The following is a 20,630-nucleotide window of genomic DNA, read 5'->3' as shown; positions in this document are numbered from 1 at the left end:
CTTGTGTGTTTTGTTTTATTGTTTGATTTTACAACCTACTCTATACATCTATATCCAGGCCTTCGGGTCTGCATACCGGGAGAGATTGAGCATGCCGCTCTCTCCCGGGGCTGGGTCGGTGGCTTCCGCCGTGTCGCTTTGGTTCTCCTTCAGGGGGGCGGTTTTTGGGCCTGGTCTTCTTGCTACCCTCTGGGTGGTTTTTAGACTCCTAGGGTCTCTGGACCTCGTGTTGTTCTGCTTTTAGTGGATCCTCTTCGTGGATCAGCGGTGGAGTGCCTGTCAGTATGCGAGAATTTGCGGGTTCATGCCTGCATTCTCTGTGTTCCGGCAGCGGTGCTTGGGGTGGCTAGCCTGTGACTTGTCACGTGGGGGCCCGATTCAACTTTTCCGCTGCTGGAGGCTTCTTTTAGCTGAAACTCGGTTTTATTGGGGTCGCCTTGTTCGCTTCGGTTATGGTTCTGGGTTTTCCAGAATTTTCTCCACCCTCTTAGGGTCGGGCGCCGATGTGGGATCGTAGTTTCTGGATGTCGCAGAGTTTTGCTCTATGTCGTGGGTTCTATCGCCTTGAGATCGGTTCTGCGTTTTTTTCCGCAGACCTCTCTTAGGTTTTTGCTAGATTTCCCGTTGTTTTTTCGAGTTCCTTCCTCACGTGAGTAGTGTCTGACCGGAATTTTGGTCAGGGCCCTTTTCTTCAGGTCTCTTTGTGGATCTGGGATTGGGCTGGGGTTCCGGGTGGTGTTGGTATATTTCTGTTTATACTTGTCCTGGTTTTTTCCCGCTAGCATTCGGGTTGTGTCTGTCCCCTCCTTATGGTTGCTCGGGGCCTTTCTTTTTCTGTACGGGAATGTGTTCTGGACTTCCTTTTGGGGTCCGTTGTTCTGGTGCTCTAACCTTGCATCAGCATCCTGTGTAGTGCCTAAGTAGGGTCACTTTGTCTTCAGTCTTCCCCACCGGTTTCTGCTGTGGGAATCTGAGATTGCTACCTCAGGTAGTCTCTGCTCCTTTGGGGGCTGGCTCATTTTGGGTGAGTTTTGACCCCTGTGTTGAGTTTGTGTCCGGGGAGCAAGGTTTCCCTTGTCCTCCGTCTTCCCTTGGGAGATTTTTTTTTTCTGGGGGTGTGTTCCTGTTGTCTGGCTTCAGGGTTGGATATGCCCTTGGGAATGGACTTCTGGGCTTGGTGTTACTCTGATGGTGGGACTCTGCCCGTGTTCTGGTCGCTCTTTTTCAAGGTGGCTGGTGGCGTTTCCTCCCTCTCGTTCAAGGGGGAGGGATGACTCTGTCTCTGGACTTTTCACTGTCGTTGATAGGTTGGTCTTTCCGTGTGTGGCCGGTCCTCGTTGCGGCGGTTGTGGGGGGACGTCCCTGTTTATCTATCGTATGTAAGATCTCTGAATTTTCCCTCCATGGAGGGTTGTTCTGTCTAGGAACTGTCTTGTAGGGAGGCGCCTTGGCCTCTGTTTTCCATTTAAGGTGAACTCCTTGGTTCCTTACAGCTGGGGAACTGGACAAAGGGGTTGTTTTCCCATTCTCTGTGGCCGCACTATAGCGTGCTACTTATTCTGTGCGGTTTTCGTTTTTTGAGATACTTTTTGTTCTCTTTCGGTTTTTTTCTGGCATCTAGTGAGGCTTTCCGTTGTCCTCCGAGCTAGTTTGATCTGTCGTTTGGAAGGCAGGGTTCTGGTTCGTTATCCTTCTTCCTTGTTTCTTCATTTGGGGAGTTGTTGGTCAGGGTTCCCTTGTGGTGGCGTGTGTATGGGATCTGCCTTTTGAGCGATAGTGCGCTTCGAGTCCTGTTGGCTCGGGGATGTTGCATGGGGTTTTTACCCGGGTTTGGGCTGTCGTTTGTGTCCTTGGGGCCTTTTTCTTCTTTTTAGTTCCCTGCTTTTGGATAAAGCGGGACTTTTTTATTTATGGGATTTGGTTCAGTCCTGGTGCCCTCAGTTTGGGCTGCCTCTTACCCTCCCGTTCTTGGCATTCAGTGTCCTCTTTAGCTTGGGTATAATTTTCCCGCAAGTAATGAATGCGGCTGTGGACTCTTTCCCATTAAGAAGAAAAAACATAATTTATGTAAGAACTTACCTGATAAATTCATTTCTTTCATATTAGCAAGAGTCCATGAGCTAGTGACGTATGGGATATACATTCCTACCAGGAGGGGCAAAGTTTCCCAAACCTTAAAATGCCTATAAATACACCCCTCACCACACCCACAATTCAGTTTAACGAATAGCCAAGAAGTGGGGTGATAAGAAAAAAGTGCAAAAGCATATAAAATAAGGAATTGGAATAATTGTGCTTTATACAAAAAAATCATAACCACCACAAAAAAGGGCGGGCCTCATGGACTCTTGCTAATATGAAAGAAATGAATTTATCAGGTAAGTTCTTACATAAATTATGTTTTCTTTCATGTAATTAGCAAGAGTCCATGAGCTAGTGACGTATGGGATAATGACTACCCAAGATGTGGATCTTTCCACGCAAGAGTCACTAGAGAGGGAGGGATAAAATAAAGACAGCCAATTCCTGCTGAAAATAATCCACACCCAAAATAAAGTTTAATGAAAAACATAAACAGAAGATTCAAACTGAAACCGCTGCCTGAAGTACTTTTCTACCAAAAACTGCTTCAGAAGAAGAAAATACATCAAAATGGTAGAATTTAGTAAAAGTATGCAAAGAGGACCAAGTTGCTGCTTTGCAAATCTGATCAACCGAAGCTTCATTCTTAAACGCCTAGGAAGTAGAAACTGACCTAGTAGAATGAGCTGTAATCCTTTGAGGCGGAGTTTTACCCGACTCGACATAGGCATGATGAATTAAAGATTTCAACCAAGATGCCAAAGAAATGGCAGAAGCTTTCTGGCCTTTTCTAGAACCGGAAAAGATAACAAATAGACTAGAAGTCTTTCGGAAAGACTTAGTAGCTTCAACATAATATTTCAAAGCTCTAACAACATCCAAAGAATGCAACGATTTCTCCTTAGATTTCTTAGGATTAGGACATAATGAGGGAACCACAATTTCTCTACTAATGTTGTTGGAATTCACAACCTTAGGTAAAAATTCAAAAGAAGTTCGCAACACCGCCTTATCCTGATGAAAAATCAGAAAAGGAGACTCACAAGAAAGAGAGCAGATAATTCAGAGACTCTTCTGGCAGAAGAGATCGCCAAAAGGAACAAAACTTTCCAAGAAAGTAATTTAATGTCCAATGAATGCATGGGTTCAAAAGGAGGAGCTTGAAGAGCTCCCAGAACCAAATTCAAACTCCGAGGAGAAATTGACTTAATGACAGGTTTTATACAAACCAAAGCTTGTACAAAACAATGAATATCAGGAAGATTAGCAATCTTTCTGTGAAAAAGAACAGAAAGAGCAGAGATTTGTCCTTTCAAAGAACTTGCGGATAAACCTTTATCTAAACCATCCTGAAGAAACTGTAAAATTCTCGGAATTCTAAAAGAATGCCAAGAAAAATGATGAGAAAGACACCAAGAAATATAAGTCTTCCAGACTCTATAATATATCTCTCTAGATACAGATTTACGAGCCTGTAACATAGTATTAATCACAGAGTCAGAGAAACCTCTTTGACCAAGAATCAAGCGTTCAATCTCCATACCTTTAAATTTAAGGATTTGAGATCCTGATGGAAAAAAGGACCTTGCGACAGAAGGTCTGGTCTTAGCGGAAGAGTCCACGGATGGCAAGAGGCCATCCGGACAAGATCCGCATACCAAAACCTGTGAGGCCATGCCGGAGCTACCAAGCAGAACAAACGAGCATTCCTTCAGAATCTTGGAGATTACTCTTGGAAGAAGAACTAGAGGCGGAAAGATATAGGCAGGATGATACTTCCAAGGAAGTGATAATGCATCCACTGCTTCCGCCTGAGGATCCCGGGATCTGGACAGATACCTGGGAAGTTTCTTGTTTAGATGAGACGCCATCAGATCTATTTCTGGAAGCCCCCACATTTGAACAATCTGAAGAAATACCTCTGGGTGAAGAGACCATTCGCCCGGATGCAACGTTTGGCGACTGAGATAATCCGCTTCCCAATTGTCTATACCTGGGATATGAACCGCAGAGATTAGACAGGAGCTGGATTCCGCCCAAACCAGAATTCGAGATACTTCTTTCATAGCCAGAGGACTGTGAGTCCCTCCTTGATGATTGATGTATGCCACAGTTGTGACATTGTCTGTCTGAAAACAAATGAACGATTCTCTCTTCAGAAGAGGCCAAGACTGAAGAGCTCTGAAAATTGCACGGAGTTCCAAAATATTGATCGGTAATCTCACCTCCTAAGATTCCCAAACTCCTTGTGCCGTCAGAGATCCCCACACAGCTCCCCAACCTGTAAGACTTGCATCTGTTGAAATTACAGTCCAGGTCGGAAAAACAAAAGAAGCCCCCTGAATTAAACGATGGTGATCTGTCCACCACGTTAGAGAGTGTCGTACAATCGGATTTAAAGATATTAATTGAGATATCTTTGTGTAATCCCTGCACCATTGATTCAGCATACAGAGCTGAAGAGGTTGCATGTGAAAACGAGCAAAGGGGATCGCGTCCGATGCAGCAGTCATAAGACCTAGAATTTCCATGCATAAGGCTACCGAAGGGAATGATTGTGACTGAAGGTTTCGACAAGCTGAAATCAATTTTAGACGTCTCTTGTCTGTCAAAGACAGAGTCATGGACACTGAATTTATCTGGAAACCCAGAAAGGTTACCCTTGTCTGAGGAGTCAATGAACTTTTTAGTGAATTGATCCTCCAACCATGATCTTGAAGAAACAACACAAGTCGATTCGTATGAGATTCTGCTAAATGTGAAGACTGAGCAAGTACCAAGATATCGTCCAAATAAGGAAATACCACAATACCCTGTTCTCTGATTACAGACAGAAGGGCACCGAGAACCTTTGTAAAAATTCTTGGAGATGTAGCTAGGCCAAACGGCAGAGCCACAAACTGGTAATGCTTGTCCAGAAAAGAGAATCTCAGGAACTGATAATGATCTGGATGAATCGGAATATGCAGATATGCATCCTGTAAATCTATTGTGGACATATAATGCCCTTGTTGAACAAAAGGCAAGATAGTCCTTACAGTTACCATTTTGAACGTCGGTATCCTTACATAACGATTCAATATTTTTAGATCCAGAACTGGTCTGAAGGAATTCTCCTTCTTTGGTACAATGAAGAGATTCGAATAAAACCCCAGTCCCTGTTCCAGAACTGGAACTGGCATAATTACTCCAGCCAACTCTAGATCTGAAACACATTTCAGAAATGCTTGAGCTTTCACTGGATTTACTGGGACACGGGAAAGAAAAAATCTCTTTGCAGGAGGTCTTATCTTGAAACCAATTCTGTACCCTTCTGAAACAATGTTCTGAATCCAAAGATTGTGAACAGATTTGATCCAAATGTTTTTGAAAAAACGTAACCTGCCCCCTACCAGCTGAGCTGGAATGAGGGCTGCACCTTCATGTGGACTTAGAAGCTGGCTTTGCTTTTCTAGAAGGCTTGGATTTATTCCAGACTGGAGATGGTTTCCAAACTGAAACTGCTCCTGAGGATGAAGGATCAGGCTTTTGTTCTTTGTTGAAACGAAAGGAACGAAAACGATTATTAGCCCTGTTTTTACCCTTAGATTTTTTATCCTGTGGTAAAAAAGTTCCTTTCCCACCAGTAACAGTTGAGATAATAGAATCCAACTGAGAACCAAATAATTTGTTACCCTGGAAAGAAATGGAAAGTAGAGTCGATTTAGAAGACATATCAGCATTCCAAGTTTTAAGCCATAAAGCTCTTCTAGCTAAAATAGCTAGAGACATAAACCTGACATCAACTCTGATAATATCAAAAATGGCATCACAGATAAAATTATTAGCATGTTGAAGAAGAATAATAATATTATGAGAATCATGATCTGTTACTTGTTGCGCTAAAGTTTCCAACCAAAAAGTTGAAACTGCAGCAACATCAGCCAATGATATAGCAGGTCTAAGAAGATTACCTGAACACAGATAAACTTTTCTTAGAAAGGATTCAATTTTCCTATCTAAAGGATCCTTAAAGGAAGTACCATCTGACGTAGGAATAGTAGTACGTTTAGCAAGGGTAGAAATAGCCCCATCAACCTTAGGGATTTTGTCCCAAAATTCTTATCTGTCAGACGGCACAGGATATAATTGCTTAAAACGTTTAGAAGGAGTAAATGAATTACCCAATTTATCCCATTCTCTGGAAATCACTTCAGAAATAGCACCAGGAACAGGAAAAACTTCTGGAATAACCACAGGAGATTTAAAGACCTTATCTAAACGTTTAGAATTAGTATCAAGAGGACCAGAATCCTCAATTTCTAAAGCAATTAGTACTTCTTTAAGTAAAGAACGAATAAATTCCATTTTAAATAAATATGAAGATTTATCAGCATCAATCTCTGAGACAGAATCCTCTGAACCAGAAGAGTCATTAGAATCAGAATGATGATGTTCATTTAAAAATTCATCTGTATAAAGAGAAGTTTTAAAAGATTTTTTATGTTTACTAAAAGGATGAATAACAGACATAGCCTTCTTGATGGATTCAGAAACAAAATCTCTTATTTTATCAGGAACATTCTGAACATTAGATGTTGATGGAACTGCAACAGGTAATGGTACATTACTAAAGGAAATATTATCTGCATTAACAAGTTTGTCATGACAATTAATACAAACAACAGCTGGAGGAATAGCTACCAAAAGTTTACAGCAGATACACTTAGCTTTGGTAGTTCCAGCACCAGACAGCGATTTTCCTGAAGTATCTTCTGACTCAGATGCAACGTGAGACATCTTGCAATATGTAAGAGAAAAAACAACATATAAAGCAAAATTGATCAAATTCCTTAAATGACAGTTTCAGGAATGGGAAAAAATGCCAATGAACAAGCTTCTAGCAACCAGAAGCAAAGAAAAATGAGACTTAAATAATGTGGAGACAAAAGCGACGCCCATATTTTTTTAGCGCCAAATAAGACGCCCACATTATTTGGCGCCTAAATGCTTTTTGGCGCCAAAAATGACGCCACGTCCGGAACGCCGACATTTTTGGCGCAAAAGAACGTCAAAAATGACTCAACTTCCGGCGACACGTATGACGCCGGAAACAGAAAAGATTTTTTGCGCCAAAAAAGTCTGCGCCAAGAATGACGCAATAAAATGAAGCATTTTCAGCCCCCGCGAGCCTAACAGCCCACAGGGAAAAAAGTCAAATTTTTAAGGTAAGAAAAATAATTGATTCAAGTGCATTATCCCAAATATGAAACTGACTGTCTGAAAATAAGGAATGTTGAACATCCTGAGTCAAGGCAAATAAATGTTTGAATACATATATTTAGAACTTTATAAAAAAGTGCCCAACCATAGCTTAGAGTGTCACAGAAAATAAGACTTACTTACCCCAGGACACTCATCTACATGTTTGTAGAAAGCCAAACCAGTACTGAAACGAAAATCAGCAGAGGTAATGGTATATATATAAGAGTATATCGTCGATCTGAAAAGGGAGGTAAGAGATGAATCTCTACGACCGATAACAGAGAACCTATGAAATAGACCCCGTAGAAGGAGATCACTGCATTCAAAATAGGCAATACTCTCCTCACATCCCTCTGACATTCACTGCACGCTGAGAGGAAAACCGGGCTCCAACCTGCTGCGGAGCGCATATCAACGTAGAATCTAGCACAAACTTACTTCACCACCTCCATAGGAGGCAAAGTTTGTAAAAACTGAATTGTGGGTGTGGTGAGGGGTGTATTTATAGGCATTTTAAGGTTTGGGAAACTTTGCCCCTCCTGGTAGGAATGTATATCCCATACGTCACTAGCTCATGGACTCTTGCTAATTACATGAAAGAAACATAAATTATCGTGGGAAAGAGTCCACAGCCCCCCGCACGTTTTTTTTAGGCGTTTTTCGTGTAGTCTTCTGGCACCCTTTCACCTTGATATTTCTTCCCCTGATCCTTGTTCCTCAGCAGAATGACTGGGGTATAGGGGAAGTGGGAGGGGTATTTAAGCCTTTGGCTGGTGTGTCTTTGCCTCCTCCTGGTGACCAGGTTCTTATTTCCCACAAGTAATGAATGTGGTTGTGGACTCTTTCCCACTGAAGAAAATGAAATTATCAGGTAAGCATAATTTATGCTTTCTTTTGCCTTTGTGAAGTAACCGACCACTTATGCATTCCACTTAAAGGGACATTCCAGTCAAAATTTAAATGCACATAGATTAATTATATCTTTGAATAGAAACATATTTGCAATATGCATCTATTGGCAAAGATGCTTCTAATAAACGTTATCACTATTTTGGTGTTAAAATTTTTCTGTGCATGTGAAGCGTAGCTAGATATTCTCAGTGTGCCAGCATTTTAAATACTGCAGCTGCTCAGAGCGCCATTGGGGCTTGGATCATGTCAGCAGTTAATAAATAGTTATTACCATATAGTACAAGCACCTTATGCTCTCTGAGTAAGCACTTTCTATAAAATGCTGGTGCACGTTGCATACTTAATTACATTTTTGAAACAGCTATAGCTTTTATTAGAAGCATTTTTGCTAATACACGTATATTACTAAAAATGCTTCTATTCAAAACTGAAATGCACCCATGTGGATTTAAATTTTGGCTGTAATGTCCCTTAAAAGGGACAGTCTAGTCCAAAATAAACTTTCATGATTCAGATAGGGCATGAAATTTTTTTATATATATATTTTATTTAAATATATGCAATAGTTCACAGAAACAAATAACATAGGAATCGCAAAAATCAGACAATTCAAAATTATTTTACATTTAAATCAAAACAGTGATCAATTGGTTATACTGCTGAAATTTTATCTTTAAATAAGCAACCCAACCCTAGAATAACAGAAAAAGAGAAAAGAAAAAAAAAAAGGGGGGGGGGGAAGGCAAGGGAAGGAGAGGGAAAGGGAAGGGACAAGGACGAGAAGAAGAACCTTCTCCTTCTCCCCCCCCCCCCCCCCCCCCCCCCACAGAGAACCGCACTTTGGGAGGCAGGAGACGCGAAGGTGAAACCAAGGGGATTCCAGGAGAGCATCTTAACTCATCTTAATTACTTAATCATTGCCAGGTGCCTAAAAGCACCAGTTCCGAGTTTCTAAATGGGAATATTAGGTCATTCATCTCAATATCAGGCAGTGACTTAATAAAGGCTGACCATTTGCCAAAGAATTGTCTGATGTCTGAGTCATTATCTAGGTTAGTGTCCCTTTGTTCTAGTAAACATTGTTTTTTCAGGCAGTTCTTGATCTCTGGAATAGATGGAGTTGCTCTCAGTTTCCATTTTTTAAGAATAAGATATCTGGTTGCCAATATGGAGAGGAGTATCAGTTTATCATGTAAATTATGATTCTTTGGGCCAAAAATAATCTGTAGCTGTGTAAGACCCAGGTGGGAGATTTTAAGAATTTTATTAAGCCAGAACGCTAGCTTCCACCAGAGATGCCTTATTTCTCCAACATAGGTGTGTCCGGTCCACGGCGTCATCCTTACTTGTGGGATATTCTCTTCCCCAACAGGAAATGGCAAAGAGCCCAGCAAAGCTGGTCACATGATCCCTCCTAGGCTCCGCCTTCCCCAGTCATTCTCTTTGCCGTTGCACAGGCAACATCTCCACGGAGATGGCTCAGAGTTTTTTGGTGTTTAAATGTAGTTTTTATTCTTCTATCAAGAGTTTGTTATTTTAAAATAGTGCTGGTATGTACTATTTACTCTGAAACAGAAAAGAGATGAAGATTTCTGTTTGTAAGAGGAAAATGATTTTAGCAACCGTTACTAAAATCGATGGCTGTTTCCACACAGGACTGTTGAGAGGAATTAACTTCAGTTGGGGGAAACAGTGAGCAGACTTTGGCTGCTTGAGGTATGACACATTTCTAACAAGACTTGGTAATGCTGGAAGCTGTCATTTTCCCTATGGGATCCGGTAAGCCATTTTCTTAATTTTCAATATAAGAATAAAAGGGCTTCACAAGGGCTTTAAAGACTGGTAGACATTTTTCTGGGCCAAAACGATTACTTTATAAGCATATTTATTGGTTTATAACTTTGGAGAGTTATTTTAATCTTGGGAATTTTATTAAAAAAACGGCAGGCACTGTATTGGACACCTTTTTCACTGGGGGCCTTTTCTAGTCATAGGCAGAGCCTCATTTTCGCGCCACTAATGCGCAGTTGTTTTTGAGAAGCAAGGCATGCAGATGCATGTGTGAGGAGCTCAGATCCACTGAAAAAGCTTATTGAAGGCGTCATTTGGTATCGTATTCCCCTCTGGGCTTGGTTGGGTCTCAGCAAAGCAGATACCAGGGACTGTATAGGGGTTAAATGTAAAAACGGCTCCAGTTCCGTTATTTTAAGAGTTAAAGCTTTTGGTGTGCAATACTTTTAAGGCTTTATGACACTGTGGTGAAATTTTGGTGAATTTTGAACATTTCCTTCATACTTTTGCGTATATTCAGTAAAAAAGTGTGTTCAGTTTAAAATTTAAAGAGACAGTAACGGTTTTATTTTAAAACGTTTTTTGTGCTTTGTTATCAAGTTTATGCCTATTAACATGTCTGAACTATCAGATAGACGATGTTCTGTATGTTCGGAAGCCAAGGTTCCTCTCCATTTAAATATATGTGATGAATGTGACAAACAAAGTAGGGACAATGATGCCACTGATAATAATGTTGCCCAAAATGATTCCTTAAGTGAGGGGAGTAAGCATGGTACTGCATCATCTCCTTCTATGTCTACACCAGTCTTGCCCACTCAGGAGGTCCCTAGTGAATCTAGTGCGCCAATCCTCCTTACTATGCAACAATTAACGGCTGTAATGGATAATTCTATTAAAAACATTTTAGCCAAAATGCCCACTTATCAGCGAAAGCGCGACTGCTCTGTTTTAGATACTGAAGAGCATGAGGACGCTGATGATAATGGTTCTGACATGCCCTTACACCAGTCTGAAGGGGCTAGGGAGGTTTTGTCTGAGGGAGAAATTTCAGATTCAGGAAAAATTTCTCAACAAGCTGAACCTGACGTTATTACATTTAAATTTAAATTGGAACATCTCCGCGCTCTGCTTAAGGAGGTGTTATCTACTCTGGATGATTGTGACAATTTGATCATTCCAGAGAAATTATGTAAGATGGACAGGTTCCTAGAGGTCCCGGTGCCCCCCGAAGCTTTTCCTATACCCAAGCGGGTGGCGGACATTGTAAATAAAGAATGGGAAAGGCCCGGCATACCTTTTGTCCCTCCCCCTATATTTAAGAAATTATTTCCAATTATCGACCCCAGGAAGGACTTATGGCAGACAGTCCCCAAGGTCGAGGGGGCGGTTTCTACTCTAAACAAACGCACCACTATCCCTATAGAAGATAGTTGTGCTTTCAAAGATCCTATGGATAAAAAATTAGAGGGTTTGCTTAAAAAGATGTTTGTTCAGCAAGGTTACCTTCTACAACCAATTTCATGCATTGTTCCTGTCACTACAGCAGCGTGTTTCTGGTTCGAGGAACTAGAAAAGTCGCTCAATCAAGCATCCTCTTATGAGGAGGTTATGGTCAGAGTTCAAGCACTTAAGTTGGCTAACTCTTTTACCTTAGACGCCACTTTGCAATTAGCTAGATTAGCGGCAAAAAATTCAGGTTTTGCTATTGTGGCGCGCAGAGCGCTTTGGCTGAAGTCGTGGTCAGCGGATGTGTCCTCCAAGAACAGATTGCTTAACATCCCTTTCAAGGGGAAAACGCTGTTTGGCCCTGACTTGAAAGAGATTATTTCAGACATCACTGGGGGAAAGGGCCACGCCCTTCCTCAGGATAGGTCTTTTAAGGCTAAAAATAAAACAAATTTTCGTCCCTTTCGCAGAAACGGACCAGCCTCAAATTCTACATCCTCTAAGCAAGAGGGTAATTCTTCTCAAACCAAGCCAGCCTGGAGACCGATGCAAGGCTGGAACAAAGGTAAGCAGGCCAAGAAGCCCGCTACCGCTACCAAGACAGCATGAGATGCTGGCCCCCGATCCGGGACCGGATCTGGTGGGGGGCAGACTCTCTCTCTTCGCTCAGGCGTGGGCAAGAGATGTTCAGGATCCTTGGGCGCTAGAAATAGTTTCTCAAGGTTATCTCCTGGAATTCAAGGAACTACCCCCAAGGGGAAGGTTCCACAGGTCTCAATTGTCTTCAGACCAAATAAAAAGACAGGCATTCTTACATTGTGTAGAAGACCTGTTAAAAATGGGAGTGATTCATCCTGTTCCATTAAGAGAACAAGGGATGGGGTTTTACTCCAATCTGTTCATAGTTCCCAAAAAAGAGGGAACATTCAGGCCAATTTTGGATCTCAAGATCCTAAACAAATTTCTCAAGGTCCCATCGTTCAAGATGGAAACCATTCGGACAATTCTTCCTACCATCCAGGAAGGTCAATTCATGACCACGGTGGATTTAAAGGATGCGTATCTACATATTCCTATCCACAAGGAACATCATCGGTTCCTAAGATTCGCCTTTCTGGACAAGCATTACCAGTTTGTGGCACTTCCATTCGGACTAGCCACTGCTCCAAGAATTTTCACAAAGGTACTAGGGTCCCTTCTAGCGGTGCTAAGGCCAAGGGGCATTGCAGTAGTACCCTACTTGGACGACATACTGATTCAAGCGTCGTCTCTACCACAAGCAAAGGCTCATACGGACATTGTCCTAGCCTTTCTCAGATCTCACGGGTGGAAAGTGAACGTAGAAAAAAGTTCTCTATTCCCGTCAACAAGAGTTCCCTTCTTGGGAACAATAATAGACTCCTTGGAAATGAAGATTTTTCTGACAGAAGCCAGAAAATCAAAACTTCTAAGCTCTTGTCAAGTACTTCATTCTGTTCTTCTTCCTTCCATAGCGCAGTGCATGGAAGTAATAGGTTTGATGGTTGCGGCAATGGACATAGTTCCTTTTGCGCGAATTCATCTAAGACCATTACAACTGTGCATGCTCAGACAGTGGAATGGGGATTATACAGATTTGTCCCCGACGATCCAAGTAGATCAGAGGACCAGAGATTCACTCCGTTGGTGGCTGACCCTGGACAACCTGTCCCAAGGGATGAGCTTCAGAAGACCAGAGTGGGTCATTGTAACGACCGACGCCAGCCTGGTGGGCTGGGGCGCGGTCTGGAAACACCTGAAGGCTCAGGGTCTATGGTCTCGGGAAGAATCTCTTCTCCCGATAAACATTCTGGAACTGAGAGCGATATTCAATGCTCTCAAGGCTTGGCCTCAACTAGCAAAGGCCAAATTCATAAGGTTTCAATCAGACAACATGACGACTGTTGCATATATCAACCATCAGGGGGGAACAAGGAGTTCCCTGGCGATGGAAGAAGTGACCAAAGTAATTCAATGGGCGGAGCTTCACTCCTGCCACTTGTCTGCAATCCACATCCCAGCAGTGGAAAATTGGGAAGCGGATTTTCTGAGTCGTCAGACATTTCATCCGGGGGAGTGGGAACTCCATCCGGAAATCTTTGCCCAAATAACTCAATTATGGGGCATTCCAGACATGGATCTGATGGCGTCTCGTCAGAACTTCAAGGTTCCTTGCTACGGGTCCAGATCCAGGGATCCCAAGGCGACTCTAGTAGATGCACTAGTAGCGCCCTGGACCTTCAACCTAGCTTATGTGTTCCCACCGTTTCCTCTCATTCCCAGGCTGGTAGCCAGGATCAATCAAGAGAGGGCTTCGGTGATCTTGATAGCTCCTGCGTGGCCACGCAGAACTTGGTATGCAGACCTGGTGAATATGTCATCGGCTCCACCATGGAAGCTACCTTTGAGACGGGACCTTCTTGTTCAAGGTCCGTTCGAACATCCGAATCTGGCATCACTCCAACTGACTGCTTGGAGATTGAACGCTTGATTTTATCAAAGCGTGGGTTCTCAGATTCTGTCATTGATACTCTTATTCAGGCTAGAAAGCCTGTAACTAGGAAAATTTACCATAAAGTATGGAAGAAATATATCTGTTGGTGCGAATCGAAAGGATTCCCATGGAACAGGGTAAAAATTCCTAAGATTCTATCCTTTCTACAAGAGGGTTTGGAGAAAGGATTATCTGCAAGTTCTTTGAAGGGACAGATTTCTGCTTTATCTGTTTTACTTCACAAGAAGCTGGCGGCTGTGCCAGATGTTCAGGCTTTTGTTCAGGCTCTGGTTAGAATCAAGCCTGTTTACAAACCTTTGACTCCTCCTTGGAGTCTCAATTTAGTTCTTTCAGTTCTTCAAGGGGTTCCGTTTGAACCCTTACATTCCGTAGATATTAAGTTATTATCTTGGAAAGTTTTGTTTTTGGTTGCAATTTCTTCTGCTAGAAGAGTTTCAGAGTTATCTGCTCTGCAGTGTTCTCCTCCTTATCTGGTGTTCCATGCAGATAAGGTGGTTTTGCGTACTAAACCTGGTTTTCTTCCGAAAGTTGTTTCTAACAAAAATATTAACCAGGAGATAGTTGTGCCTTCTTTGTGTCCGAATCCAGTTTCAAAGAAGGAACGTTTGTTGCACAATTTGGATGTAGTTCGTGCTCTAAAATTCTATTTAGAGGCTACAAAGGATTTCAGACAAACATCTTCCTTGTTTGTTGTTTATTCTGGTAAAAGGAGAGGTCAAAAAGCAACTTCTACCTCTCTCTCTTTTTGGCTTAAAAGCATCATCAGATTGGCTTATGAGACTGCCGGACGGCAGCCTCCTGATAGAATCACAGCTCATTCCACTAGGGCTGTGGCTTCCACATGGGACTTCAAGAACGAGGCTTCTGTTGATCAGATATGTAAGGCAGCGACTTGGTCTTCACTGCACACTTTTACCAAATTTTACAAATTTGATACTTTTGCTTCTTCGGAGGCTATTTTTGGGAGAAAGGTTTTGCAAACCGTGGTGCCTTCCATCTAGGTGACCTGATTTGCTCCCTCCCATCATCCGTGTCCTAAAGCTTTGGTATTGGTTCCCACAAGTAAGGATGACGCCGTGGACCGGACACACCTATGTTGGAGAAAACAGAATTTATGTTTACCTGATAAATTACTTTCTCCAACGGGGTGTCCGGTCCACGGCCCGCCCTGGTTTTTTAATCAGGTCTGATGATTTAATTTCTCTAACTACAGTCACCACGGTATCATATGATTTCTCCTATGCAAATATTCCTCCTTTACGTCGGTCGAATGACTGGGGAAGGCGGAGCCTAGGAGGGATCATGTGACCAGCTTTGCTGGGCTCTTTGCCATTTCCTGTTGGGGAAGAGAATATCCCACAAGTAAGGATGACGCCGTGGACCGGACACACCGTTGGAGAAAGTAATTTATCAGGTAAACATAAATTCTGTTTTTAGGACAGCTCCAGATCATGTGCATTAGATCAGTTGCAGGGAGCGAGCATTTTGGACATTTATTGAAGCTGAGATTGCGGATTTTGTGGCCCTTTTCGGGAGTAAAGTATGAGTTGTGTAAGAGTTTGACATGCATCTCCCGCCAGGTGGCTGAGAGAGTAGCCTGAGCCACTTTACAGATTGAAGATTGAACAATTTTTAAATGAATACTGGATTGTGGTAGCAGCTGATTCCATAGGGAAGTGATTTTCTCTAGCTCTGATTCGCCTTTGCCAAGTTGAATTAACTGATAGCACGTAGAGATGGACCTAATACCATTTTTGAACAAGGTAAACCAGCTTTCCAGTTTACCCTAGGTCCAGTTCCAGCCTGTCTCATTCGTTTGCAAAGCAGACACCTCCACCTTGAGCTAATATACAAAGAATTCCTTATTATTGATTTGAAACTCTGTTTTTAATTCGTCAAAGGATTTGACACATTTCCTCTCTGGGTCCCAAAGTTGTGTCAGCCTGTTCAGGCCTAGATTATGCCATTTCTTGAATGTTACAGAGTTTAAGCCTGCAGGAAATTTCGGGTTTCCCCGTAATGGGAGATACTGAGAAACTTTACAGTTTAAAGACCATGAACTACCCACTTTCCACCAGGCCTTCAACGGATTGGAAAAAGATTTAAGTATTTTAATTTCACCTGGTAATTCTTTAGGTGGAGAGTGAATTAGGGCTAACGGCAGATAGTGGTTACAAATATTTTCCTCTAGAGAGTTATTTGTAACATAGTCGCTGTAGGAGATCCAATCAGCCACCACTCGAACCAAGAAAGCTTAGTTGTACGATCGAATGTCTGGCAATGCAAGACCGCCGCTATCTTTTGGGAGGGAAAGTTTACTTAGGGATATTCTGGGTCTTTTCTGCTGCCACAAGAATTTTCTAAGTGCACTATTGAGACAGCGAACGTCCCTCTCTATAGAGGAGCTTTGGGAGCAAAATCATTTTGAATAGGGCAATCCGACCAGAGATAGATAATGGCAAGGATTGAAAATTTTTAAGTTTCTCCCTGATGTTTGCTAGAATTGGGGAGAAGTTAAGGTCATACGGCTCCCCTGGTGAGGAGGGAATGAGGATTCCTAAATATTTAAGAGAGTCTCTAGCCACAGAAAAAGGGATATCAAGAGGAGAGTTATTGTTTTGTCTGAACCATAGCAATTCTGATTTTGCTTTGTTGATCTTGTAGCCCGAGAAGGACCCAAATCGGGCAGTGATATCTAATAGTTTGGGAATACTAGTTTTAATATCTGAGAGATATAGCAGTAGATCGTCAGCATAGAGAGCGATTTTTATGATCTGATTACCCAGCTTGATTCCTGATAATTGTTGTCTGACCATGATTGCCAGAGGTTCAATTGAGACGTCGAAAAGTAGGGGGGATAGGGGGCACACCTGGCGGGTTCCCCTTCCAAGAGTTATCTGTGATGAGAGTGTATAGTTAACGATCAAACTTGTATATGGTTCTTTATACAAGTTCATGATAAAATTAAGGAACTTGCCCCTAGAGCCGAAATTAACCAAAGAGGTGAAAAGGTGATCGAAATGTATTGAATCGAATGCTTTCTCTGCATCGATCGAAACAATGGCCAAGTACAGAATTGAGACGTTTGTGTGAGGTTTGAGCTCCTACACGAGTACAAGTCCTGATAATATCTGACAAATGCCTCTACAATCTCGTCCGGTTTGTCAAGGAGAATACCATCCTGTTGGATGCTCTCAATAAAGGATGACTTTTTCTCCCTTTTGACCAGATTCGCCAGTAATTTGCCGGATTTATTTCCGAATCTATAAATTCTGGCTTGGAGCCTTAAGTCCCTCTGTGTTTTCTGAAAGACTGCGAATGTATCTCTGGCGTTTTTTGGCCCGAACATATTTTGCCCAGTTTATAGATGATTTTTCCAGCAAAAAGGAATTATAAGAATTGATTACTGAGTTAGTGATTTCTTTCTCTCTTAATCTTATTTTTCTAGATCTTACAGCACTGTAGGCTATGATTTCGCCCCTGAGGACTGCCTTCGCAGCCTCCCAGAACACCAGAGGGGAACTTATATGGCCCTGGTTATGTTGGAGGTAGTCAGAAAATTTGAGTTTAAGCCAGTTTTTGAATTTCAGATCGGTCGCAAGGAAGGAGGGGAAAATAAAGCGTGTTGGTCTATTTTTGAGGTGGTTAAGCTGAAACTCCAGCGAGAGAGGACCGTGGTCAGAGAGGAAAATAGGCAGTATGCCTGCTTTTACTTCTGACATGGTGAATCTGTCATTAATAAGGAATAGGTCGATTCTGGAGAGCGTTTTATGAGCTCTAGATAAACAGGTGAAGTCCCTGACGTCGGGGTTTTGAAGCCTCCAGACGTCTTTTATTGCAAGGTTCTGCATAATTGATTTTATTAGCTTAGCTTCTAAATTATCCCTTTTTTGTTTGAGCAGTTTATTGGAGTTTCTAAGTCTATCCAGTGGGCAGTGTGGAGACATATTGAAGTCGCCGCCAAGAACCAGATGACCCTCATGAACAGAGAGGATTTTGGCCTGAATCCTGGACCAGAAAACTGGATTCAGTTTGTTAGGAGCGTATATGTTGCACATGGTAAAAATTGTTTTATAGATTTTTACTTTTATTATCACAAATCTTCCCTCATGGTCTACTTCGCTATGAATGACCTCTAAGTTAATTTTTTTTCCCTATCAGAATGACCACCCCTCTCCTCCTTCCATCTCCCGGGGAGAAAAAAAAATTCTTTCACCCAAGAGGATCTGAGTTTCAGGGACTCCTCTGGTGTCAAATGTGTTTCTTGTAGAAATGCTATGTCGGTCCCGAGTTTCCTCAGATGTGTGAGGATAGCTTTCTTTTTAATGGGGGTGGAGATCCCACCCACATTCCAGGAAATTAGTTTAAAGTTTGCCATTTAACATTAAACCAGATGTCCGAGTGTAGCCTGTGCGGGGGGGAGGGAGAAGAAGAAGAAAAAAAGAAAAAAAAATGGGGGGAAAAAAAAGAGTAGAGAGCCCCATCCAGACACGATCTCCTGGACCAGCATAGTCCTTGCTCATGACAGCCAAGAAAAAAGGGAAAAAAAAGGAAGAAAAAAAGAAAATAAAGACAAAACAGTGACGACCTATTTTCGGCCTAACGACTGTGTGCCTAGGATATTAGAGTCTTTCAAGTGTTGTTCTACCTCTTGTATGGTATTTAAAATATAGACATTCTCGCCCTCTATAATTTTAAGTTTTGCAGGATAGATAATGGTGGCTTAGTAGCCCTGTTGGATTAATTTGGTGCAAGTAGGAGCTAACGCCCTCCTTTTGGATGTTGTCTCAACTGAGAAATCCTGAAAAGGGAGACTTTTAGATTCTCCAAGTGTAATGGGCTGATTCTTTCGATAAAATTGCATTAGTGTGACCTTATCTTGGAAGTTTAAAAGTTTTGCAATCACCGGTCTGGGTCTGTGGTTACCTTTATTATCCACCCAAGTTCTGCCCAACCTATGTGCCCTTTCCACTGTTATCGGGGGATGATTAGATGGAATTTTAAGAAGTTGGGGTAGTGACTCAGAGATAAAGGAATTTAAATCCTCATAGCGTTTGTCCTCTGGGACCCCTATTAGCCGAATGTTGTTCCTGCGGGAACGATTCTCGAGATCTTCGAGTTTAGCCTGTGGTGATAGAAAGATTGGTGGATTCTAGAATGGCACTGTGGAGAGTATTAAGATCTTCAAGATCCGACACTCTCTGTTCAGCTTCGTTAATTCTATTGGCAAACTGTCTGACTTCCTGTGATAAGAGTGTAATGTCTTGTCTGATCTCTAGCTTAAGTGCGTCAAAATTGGGAGCCAAGGCTTCTGAAATTTTGGTGACCAAGACTTGCATATCAACTGTATCGGTCGGGGGGAATACAGCAGCGGATGATACTTGTGCTTCAGACAGATTATCTGAAGTATTCTTTACTCTCCTGTCTCTTTTCCTTGCAGCCATGGCTGGTCAGGGAGTCTTGGGGTTAGAGTGAAAGAGTTTATCCATGTGCCAAAATCAATAAGGGGGTAAAACCTACGTATACTAGGGAGAGGATCCTCTCAGTGCAAAAATGGGGCAAGAGAGAGTGGGGTGGGGGGGGGGGGAACGAGGGTTGTGCCAATTATTAGCCTGGTTTAATGGTAGAAAAGAGAAGGAAAAAAAGAACAAACCGAGAACCAGGAAGTGAATTAAGGCTCACTCACCAAGTCAAGTACGAAGATGGCAATAAAAAGAGAACAGTTTAAGAGAGGATCGCTGAACTGAGCAGGAAAACTGCTCTAGGGTAGTACCTAGTGTAGGGCATGTAATTTTAAACAACTTTCCAATTTACCTTTATCACCAATTTTGCTTTGTTCTCTTGGTATTCTTAGTTGAAAGCTAAACCTAGGAGGTTCATAAGCTAATTTCTTAGACATTGAAGGCCGCCTCTTATCTAAATGCATTTTGACAGTTCATGTGTCATATAGATAACACTGTACTCAAGCACATGGAGTTACCTAGGAGTCAGCACTGATTGGCTAAAATGCAAGTCTGTCAAAAGAGCTGAAATAAGGGGGCAGTCTGCAGAGGCTTAGATACAAGGTAATCACAGAGGTAAAAAGTGTATTAATATAATTGTGTTGGCTATGCAAAACTAGGAAATGGGTAATAAAGGGATTATCTATATTTTAAAACAATAAAAAGTCTGGTGTAGACTGTCCCTTTAATGCTTAACTACCCTGTTATTTTATGTAATTTAACCCCTTCGGTACTGGGAGTTTTAGAGAAAAACTAGCATTTTTGCTATCCTTCCATTTTAGAGCCCTTTTTTTTTAAATTTATTTACCTATGAGAACTATACACCACCCAAGGTATTGATCTAGGCCAATTATGGTTTTTTTATGCCACTATTTAGCTGCCAAAAACAATCATAAAAAAAAAAACAAAAAAAAAAACATTTTCGCAAATTTTGGGTTTCTCACTGATTTTATTTACACAAAACTACTGCAGCCATAAGACCCTTTATTTAGAAATAGCAGACATGCATGGCTTTGCCAATGTTCTTTTTTAGAAGGCTGCTAATTGCAGCTGTGCACCACACTTCTGAATTTCCCGGCCGTAAAGGGGTTAAAAATTAGTTAACTGTGTCTGTGTCC

The 20,630-nt window shown here is 42.0% G+C and overlaps 1 protein-coding gene across 2 annotated transcripts in view; it reads left to right on the top strand.

Annotated features, from left to right (window-relative positions):
* SNX21 (sorting nexin family member 21) overlaps positions 1–20,630 on the top strand; it is a 171,596-nt gene that overhangs the window by 130,663 nt on the left and 20,303 nt on the right. The gene's annotated exons all lie outside the window — the stretch shown is intronic.

Source organism: Bombina bombina, chromosome 1, assembly GCF_027579735.1.
Source record: "Bombina bombina isolate aBomBom1 chromosome 1, aBomBom1.pri, whole genome shotgun sequence".
In the NCBI taxonomy this organism is placed as follows: Eukaryota; Metazoa; Chordata; class Amphibia; order Anura; family Bombinatoridae; genus Bombina; species Bombina bombina.
Note: the sequence above shows the minus strand (reverse complement) of the source record. Positions and strands in the feature narration are given on the sequence as shown.